Here is an 8,966-nt window from a genome sequence, read left to right as displayed (position 1 = left end):
ATCGACTTTATAGTCCACCCTGTTACGGGTAACGTTTGATGATACTAAAGTACATAACTCCTTATGTAGGGAACCGTAGTAACTTCAGGTATAAGGACTATTCATACTAATATACACTTGAGAAATTTTATGACACTCATATAACGATCCATAAAACTTTTTCATGGCAGGTCAATTCAGTATACATTCTCTAATGTATACCTATGTGTCAACTCGATACCCCATATCCATGAGTTGTGAGATCAAGACATCCAATGACCAACATACTAATTTCAACGCATTAACATGATCCTTAAATATTAATGCTTGCCTAAGAATGATTAAAAGTAGTGTTCTCTATATTATCTCATTATCGATTCAAACAATTGATATGATATAGATTAGAATTAACTACCTGATGAGTTAGAATTTTTATGCACTTTATTGATTCAATTTTGGGTTCTTGCATGAAAATAAATTACTTAATGATTTGATTTGATTATATTTGTGATATGTTGCATAATTGGATGTTTGATTATAATTTTCTTTGATTTAATGATTAATTTTATATTAATTGAATTTGATTAGTTGTAGGGTCCCTAAATTGAACCAAAATCGAACTCAATCGTGATCGAATGAACCAAGATTAACCCAATTGATCGATCCAATCTCATGAATCAAGAGTCAAGTGCAATTAGGATGGAATCCATGTGAATTAGAGCCAAATCAGAGCTAAATTGAGTGAATTTGGTTGAAACAAGCTAACTCAGATCGGACTCAGGTCAACAGAACCCGCTGCTACAGTAACCTAGCTTTACCGAGAAAGCTACAGTAGCAAAAATCATGGTTACTGTAGCATTGTTGTGCCATCTTCTTCGTCTGCTATTCGTCCGCTTTTCTTCACCATTTTTCTGAGGGAGCTCGGATTTCTTCATCCCACACCGATCCTCGGATTCCAGAGAGCGACCACACCCATTGTTTGGCAGCAATTGACGGAAGTTTCGTCCGGTGGGGGTTTCGCCGGAGGAGCCTGTTCCGCCACCATTTCTAGCCGGATTCCTTGGATTTGTTCTACCGGAGCATTCAAGAACATTATGAGGGGTTCTCCAAGGGTTTTTGAGGGTTCCTGAACTTCAATGTGCTAGCAATTCGAAGGATTTTCAGCTGGAACCTTAAATCCTCATTTCAGCTCTGTTCGGCATGTTTCTGAGGGTTTCAGAGCTGCATCGATTGGAAGTTGATTCAAAGCAGTTCAAGCTTGGTTCGTGAGAAGCTAATCTAGGATTTCCAATCTAAGATTGGTTCTTGTGTGACAGCAAGAAGGAATCGATTGAGGGAAGAATTTGAGTTGCTGTTTATCCCTGTTTTTGCCTTGTTTCTGTAGTTTCTGCAATTCATTTCTGAACCTGATAAATGATTCTATTTTTTTAAATCTAATTTAGCTAAACATTAGTTGAGTTGTTTGTTTTAATAGGTTTTATAGATTCATTAGTTGAGTTATCCACTTCAATTAGAGCGTGTCATTTGGCAGTGCACTGTTCCGTGCCATTTTACAGTGCACTGTTTTGTACCATTTGAATTCAGAGTATCAGCTTGTGAAGTTTGATAGGTTTAAGCATTGATCTACGGCTAGCTAAGCAAGATTGGATAGTTACATTTCATATTTGGTTAGCAAGTTAGATTCGTTTCTTTAAAACCCAATTTGATACCTAGCTTAATTTTTGTTTTTCTTTATTTCTCTAATTGCATTACATGTTTCATCTTTTCACTTCATTGCTTTGATGATTTTTAGAACTTTGCATTAGGGTTTCATAATCATTAGTTTTGAGTTCTAAATCTCTACAATCGGTTTTAGTCCTTGAAATTGACTTTTTGTGCTAGGTATAGTAAGTAATTCCACGGTCCCTGTGGATTCGATCTTTTTATTACTTGACGACATTCCGTATTATACTTGCGGAACGCTATCATTGACTTGAGCGAGACGCACATGGGTAAGTGTGGGAAAATTTGATAAGTTATAATTTTTATGCACTATATCGATTCAATTTTGGATTCTTGCATGAAAATAAATTGGTTAATGATTTGATTTGATTATATTTGTGATATGTTGCATAATTGGATATTTGATGATAATTTCTATGATTTAATGGTTAATTTTGTATTAATTAAATTTGATTTATTGTAGGGCTCAAATTGAACAAAGATCAAGCTCATCCGTGATCGAATCGAGCCAAGATTGACCCAATTGATTGATTCAACCTCATGAATCAAGACTCAAGTGTGATTAGGATGGAACTCATGCGAGCCGGAGCCAATTTGAAGCTAAATTGAGTAAATTTGGTTGAAACAAGCTAACTAGGATCGGACTCAGGTCAACCAAACCCGTTGTTACAGTAAGCTAGCTTTAACGAGAAAGCTACAGTAGCAAAAATCGCGATTACTGTAGCATTGTAGCGCCATCTTCTTCGTCCGCTTTTCTTCGCCGTGTTTCTGAGGGAGCTCGAATTTCTTCATCCCACATCGATCCCCAGATTCCAGAGAGCGACCACAACCCTAGTTTGGCAGCAATTGACGAAAGTTTCGTCCGATGGGGGTTTCGCCGGAGGAGCCTGTTCCGCCACCATTTCCAGTCGAATTCCTTGGATTCGATCTACTGGAGCATTCAAGAACATTAGAAGGGGTTCTCCAAGGGTTTTTGAGGGTTCCTAAACTTCAATGTGCTAGCGATTCGAAGGATTTTCAGCTAGAACCTTAAATCCTCGTTTCAGCTCTGTTCGGTATGTTTCTGAGGGTTTCAGAGCTGCATCGATCGGGAGTTGATTCAGAGCAGCTCGAGCTTGGTTCGTGAGAAGCTAATATGGGATTTTCAATCGTAGATTGGTTCTTGTGTGACGGCAAGAAGGAATCGATTGAGGAAAGAATTCGATCTGCTGTTTATCCCTGTTTTTGCCTTGTTTCTGTAGTTTCTGCAATTTGTTTCTGAACCTGATAAACGATTCTGTTTTTTTTCAATCTAATTTAGCTATAAACATTAGTTGAGTTTTTTGTTTTGATAGGTTTTATTGATTCATTAGTTGAGTTATCCGCTTCACTTAGAGCGTGTCATTCGGCAGTGCACTGTTCTGTGCCACTCTGCAATGCACTGTTCTGTGCCACTCTGCAGTGCACTGTTCCGTGCCATTTGAATTCTGAGTATCAGCTTGTAAAGTTGGATAGGTTTAAGCATTGGTCTATGGCTAGCTAAGCAAGATTGGATAGTTACATTTCATATTTGGTTAGCAAGTTAGATTTGTTTCTTTAAAACCTAATTTGATACCTAGCCTAGTTTTTGTTTTTCTTTATTTCTCTAATTGCATTACGTGTTTCAGCTTTTCACTTCATTGCTTTGATGATTTTTAGAGCTTTGCATTAGGATTTCATAATCATTAGTTTTGAGTTCTAAATCCCTACAATCAGTTTTACTCCTTGAAATTGAATTGAATTGCATCTTTAGGTTTGCTTTGATACCTTGGTTCAATAGTTTCATCTTTAGATTAGTAAATTGCATTCTTCATTTATTCACTGATTTTGAATTGCATTTCATTTGAAAACATCAACAAATCCAAAACTCATTTCATTTACAAAGAAAATCCAAAAAAAACGACACGCAAGCTCAATTTATACAATTTTCTATTAGTTTTCAAAAAAATACGACTCGAGACCCCTATATTTAGTTTGTTTTGTATTCCTTGTGGGTTTTCGATAATTAAATCAATTTGAAACCCTAATCGTGACAAATCAATTCTAGGGTTATCAAATTTTAGTGTCGTTACCAGGGAACACTAGTAGAAATTGTTTGATTTGAACTTATGCATATTCTCAATTTCCTTTATTGTTGCTTTGATCATTGTTGGTTTATAAAATGTATGGACATTCATTTTATCAACAACCACCTTCTCAACAATTTGAACAACAAAATTTTTATTTACAACAACCTTACCAGCATTGTCAGCAACAATTTCAAAGTGGACAACATCAACATCAATTCCAACAGCCTTATCAAGGTCTTCACCCGATAAGGTGAAAGAATGTCCTAAACGATGTTGAAAAGACGTTGGTTAACACTTCCAAGCAAGTTAAAAGAATGTCCCAAACGATCTGATTGAATTGTTGGATATATTCTCTAAGAGTCTCCCGAGATTTCTATTACAAATTCAGAGGTGTTTTCTGGTACCTTTTGCTTTTGACAATTTGATGGAGGAATACAACTTTGAAATTTATGAACAAATGAATGGACGAGACCTGAAGATGGCTGAACCATCTCTGAGCAAAACCCGATAAGGTGGTTAGGAAAACTCTGCACTTAACCCCATTAGGATATAAATGTAGTAGAGCAGCATTCTTAAAACGACATAAATGATCCTCTAGATCTGATGACCCTGTGTATTCCCCTAATTGTGGTTGTCGAAAGTGCTGAAGCAACTCTTGTTGGAGAACTTTCCTAGAGAAAGGCGTTTGGTATATGCTTACCTCATCAATAGTTATTATCTTGCCTTTGTGATCCCACGGGGGTGTCCCAGCTCTCGACTCATGTGAACCCTCGCCCGAAAAAGTTGTATTTTTCTTAAGAGAGTTCATAATGGGTATACCCCCCCTAATGGTAGTGACGCTTTTCTAGGCAAGGAAGGTTCTTCTAGCGAAGGAAGAGAAGCATTTGAAGGAGGAAACAATCAGTGTTGTTATAGTACATTTAACATTGCTTGGGATACTAATTCATTAATCTTCTTGGGTGTGACGATCATTGTTTCACTATAGCTTTTCTCTTCAGCGGAGCCATGATCACCAGTAATTCTTCTAGTGTTAACCATCACAGCATCTTGGCTCATATTTCCCACAGACGGTGTCAATTTATTCCGATCAAATACCGTGGATGATCAAACCACCGGTCAATGAACTGCTAACGTATATGTTCTTCGAAGATAGTTGCCGAGAGAGATGAAGAGGCCTGAAAAGCACTCAAAAAGAGAGTTAGAATGATACTGGGGATGGATCTCGATAAACCACTCCGATGCTCAAGTTAGAGTTTTGTATGAGGAATGAGATTAAAGACTTGGAGAAGTTAGGATTTTGTATACATACTTGTGCCCATAGAAATGTGCAACCTTTTATAGAGTTGATCTCCGAAACATTAGTGTTCGTTTATGAAATGTTCTGAGATATACGCCTAAGACCAAATAGAGATCGAGACCGAGACCCGAGACTGGGATGAGGTCAGCATTAGAGGCCAAGTAGACGTTGAGGTCAAGGTCTAAGACCAAATAGAGATCGAGATTGGGACCCGAGACTGAGATGAGGTCGGCATATGAGACCGAGTAGACGTTGAGGTCGGTGCCTGAGACCAAATATAGGTCGAGATCGGGATCCGAGGCTAAGTTAGCCGACAGGCCTTCTTGATCCTGCTTAATAATTTTATCCCTTTCTGATTCTAAGGCCACATGGCGGCTCCAAGGCGGGCACGTGGTATTTCTGCGATTCCGCCATATAAGATACCATTGGAGCTTTGAGTAATTATAGTATTAACATCCTTAATCTTCTAGCCATGTGACGCGAGATCCATGAATACACCAAGCTATTTTTGGGTCTTTCACTCTGCGCAAGCATGTTACCATCTCGCCTTTTCCTATATTTCATCAAATTTTAAAATTTCTTTGTATGTTTTTTTCATTATTTATGAAATTGTTAAGTTAATTTATCGATAATGATATTTAATTCGTGACGTTGAAAATTTAGGAGTCATGGTAGAAAGCCTGACCATTGACATAGTGTTAAAGAGTATGCCACCGATGGTGAAGTAGAGGTAGTTGGTCCACGAGCACAACACGAGACCGTACTCAAGCGTCTCGCGTATGACCTTAATCCACAGTTGTCCACCACCGACCTTGACGTAACTAGTAAGGGTACGTCAGCATAGATGGCATGCTGATTTATTTGTGACAATTATGATCGAGGGCAGCCCGATCGATGACTAAGTCTCCAGAGGCAAGGGCTTGGCCATGGAGGGAGTGGTTGTAGCCTCGAGTGGAGGCTTGTGCGTGAAACAGTGGGAGCGAGACTGTGTACGTGAAAGAGAGAGAGAAAAAAAACGAATAAGTTTTCTAAAAAATTCTCTAACTCATTTTAAATCGATTTAACCCGATTAAATTGATTCAGCCACAATTTGCTTAAATCAAATCCAAATTAATCCCGATTTGGACCAACATACTCCTTATCTTCACGCCTACCCGATAAATTTTGTTCGACTCTAATCCAATTTAATTCAACACTTCCACTTCGTGTCAAATTTACACTTAACAAAATTTACATAATTGCACACAATTTAGCCTCAACTTTCATTTATAAAGTTACACGTATGGGTGGGCTATAATCCAGGATAGCCCATACGTGTGGATTGGGCTATAGCCCAGGATAGCCCATACGTGCATATGTCCCTAGTAAGGAACAACACAAGCAATCATGAGAGCATGATCCATGGATGCACCAAGCTGTGCTCTACATTGCTTTTTTTTAAAATAAAATATATAAAAAATCAAAATAGAAAAAATAAGTGAAACAATGATAAATAAATTAGAGAAATATATAAAAAAATAAAAATATTTTTTCTGATTTTGTTAATAATATTTAATCTATTAAAAAAATTAATGCTTTTCTATTTTTCAAAATTTTAGGGTTGGATTCGGTACAAGGGCCATGATGGGCCTAGAGTTTTTATTGTGCTTGGCATGATTATGATTGGGTCATTGCTTGGTCCGATCCAAGTTGAGCTATCTTGCCCAACTGGATTACGGAGTAGGCCGAGCTAGGAATCGGCGAGCTCAGCATCACATGACCTAACCTCTATAAGGTCGTACCAAGCATGTCCCTAGCGGGGTTAGGTTGGTCTGGATCATAGACAACTCAACCCAACCCGATTGTCACCTCTACCATTTATTCTCACGCTCCTATCCATGCCCATCTTGACTTCAACTGAACCAGCATATGCTATTGTGTGCTCCATCATCTATTCTCAAGAAGCTATCTTTGAGCATTAATATTTTATTCTCCCAATATTAGGTTTGAGAAATTTTAGTCTAGTCTACACGCCACAGATCATTTGCATCTAAAGATGTTTTCATAACCAATAATGAATCTCACTTGAATCTTTGGTCAAACTCTGCAGTTCGCCAATTCACCAAAACCAAAATTTTCCATCATATCATTCTCACTCTCCTTTTCTATATGTTTATGATAACCATTTTCATTATCTGAACTTGTTAATTTTCTCCTTACACAACTAGCAAATGTGGAATTTAGTTTATATTTCTTTGCTTAGTGTTTATCAGAGATATCAAAGACTATGTATACAGTTCGCAAGGTGATTAAGATGTTGAGTACTTTGTTAGCAAATTTCTGTATACTTGAGAATGCTCAAAGCACTGCATCAGTTAAGGATGTTCATTGAAATCAGATATGTTGGTAAATGTTGTATCTGGATAGATGTTCTGGGCTAGTACCGAGTTGCCTGGGTGACCGAGTCGCAGTGAAAGTCTAGGTTGGTTAGAGAGAACCGAACCGCAGCACAAATCCTAGGGGCGGAGGACAGAGCCGAGCAAAAGTCCAACAAATCAGGAGGACTTAGTTGGCAAAGGTAAATTCTCCAGAGTGGAGTGGATTAGGACGCGTTCCCGGAATAGAATAGTAGGCGTCAGACTAACCTAGGATTTCGGTAAAAATCCGAAGTTAGATCCACAAGGTAAGGCTTAGGATTGTTTATATATTTGCATGTTTGTCTTGTAAAAATCAGGAAATGGAAGCAAGATGGAGAAAACATAAGTGAAGCAAATAAAGTAAAGTCAAACCAACCAGTCCAGAGAATTCAGTCGACTGGAACAGGAAACCAATCGACTGAAGGACCAGTCGACTGAACCTGTAACTCTAGTCGACAGGAAAATGGATAAACGAGCGGAAAGAAGGTTTATCTGCCATGCCGACTGGAGTCGACTCAGATGAGAAGTTGAGTCGACTCAGGACCAGTATAAAAAGAGGTGAACGTCCACAATTAAGGCATCAATTCCATAAGTTCTCCTCTCAATCCAGTGTTGTTTCTGAACGCGAACGGAGCCAGACACGTGCAACTAGGGAAGATCCAAGAGGAGTGCGCGGCGCTCGGACTTCCAGATCGGCGGCTACTGTTTAGTTATTTCTTTCCTACTTGTTCTTATTTTATTGTAATTGTTTTTAGGACTGTAAGACGGGTTTCTCCGCCTCCGAACAACGTTCGGAAAGGAGACCACTAGTGGACGGGCGCCTCCCGAATTAGGCCTTGGACGTACTGACCCTAGGAGTTAGGAACCAAGTAAAAATCCACGTGTCCTTTTGCATTGTTTATTTAATCCGCTGCTTAGTATTTGAATAAAAAATGAACGAAAAGAAAAAGCGACTATGCGCTATTCACCACCCCCCCCCCCCCCCCGCGCCTCCTCTAGCGCGTATCCCGATCCTATACTTGCACCTATGTACATAAATCACAAAGGGTTCAGACTATGTAGCTTAAGTACCTATACCAATTTGTATATGCTATGTAGGATATCTGGGTATGTTCAATATAGATGTAAGTACTATCGATTGTGACTAAGTTTTGTAAGATTGAATGACCATTGAGACTTACAGTTATGTTTCTGGATAGAAGGGATACGTAATGGCAATGCTTCCTTTCTGTATGCATCTTTGACCTGTTGAAACTCAAATGTGCAGATCACTTCTTTCGGATCCAGAATCTGCAATACCAAAGATCAACAGGCATATAAACAAGCTAAGCTTAAACACAATTTTAACAGAAAATTGAAAAGAAAAAAAAAAGACTATCGCATCTGTTTATATATCAAAAGGTGGTACTAACATCAAGAACTCGAAGAAAAAAGATGAAAGATGTATCAGTTTCATAATACTAACAATATGCTAGGAACTAAGAA

Source organism: Curcuma longa, chromosome 2 (genome assembly GCF_044706935.1).
Source record: "Curcuma longa cultivar G26 ecotype Majalengka, Jawa Barat chromosome 2, ITB_CL_G26_1.1, whole genome shotgun sequence".
Taxonomy (NCBI): Eukaryota; Viridiplantae; Streptophyta; class Magnoliopsida; order Zingiberales; family Zingiberaceae; genus Curcuma; species Curcuma longa.
The sequence above is the reverse complement of the archived record's forward strand: the minus strand, read 5'-3'. Positions refer to the sequence as shown.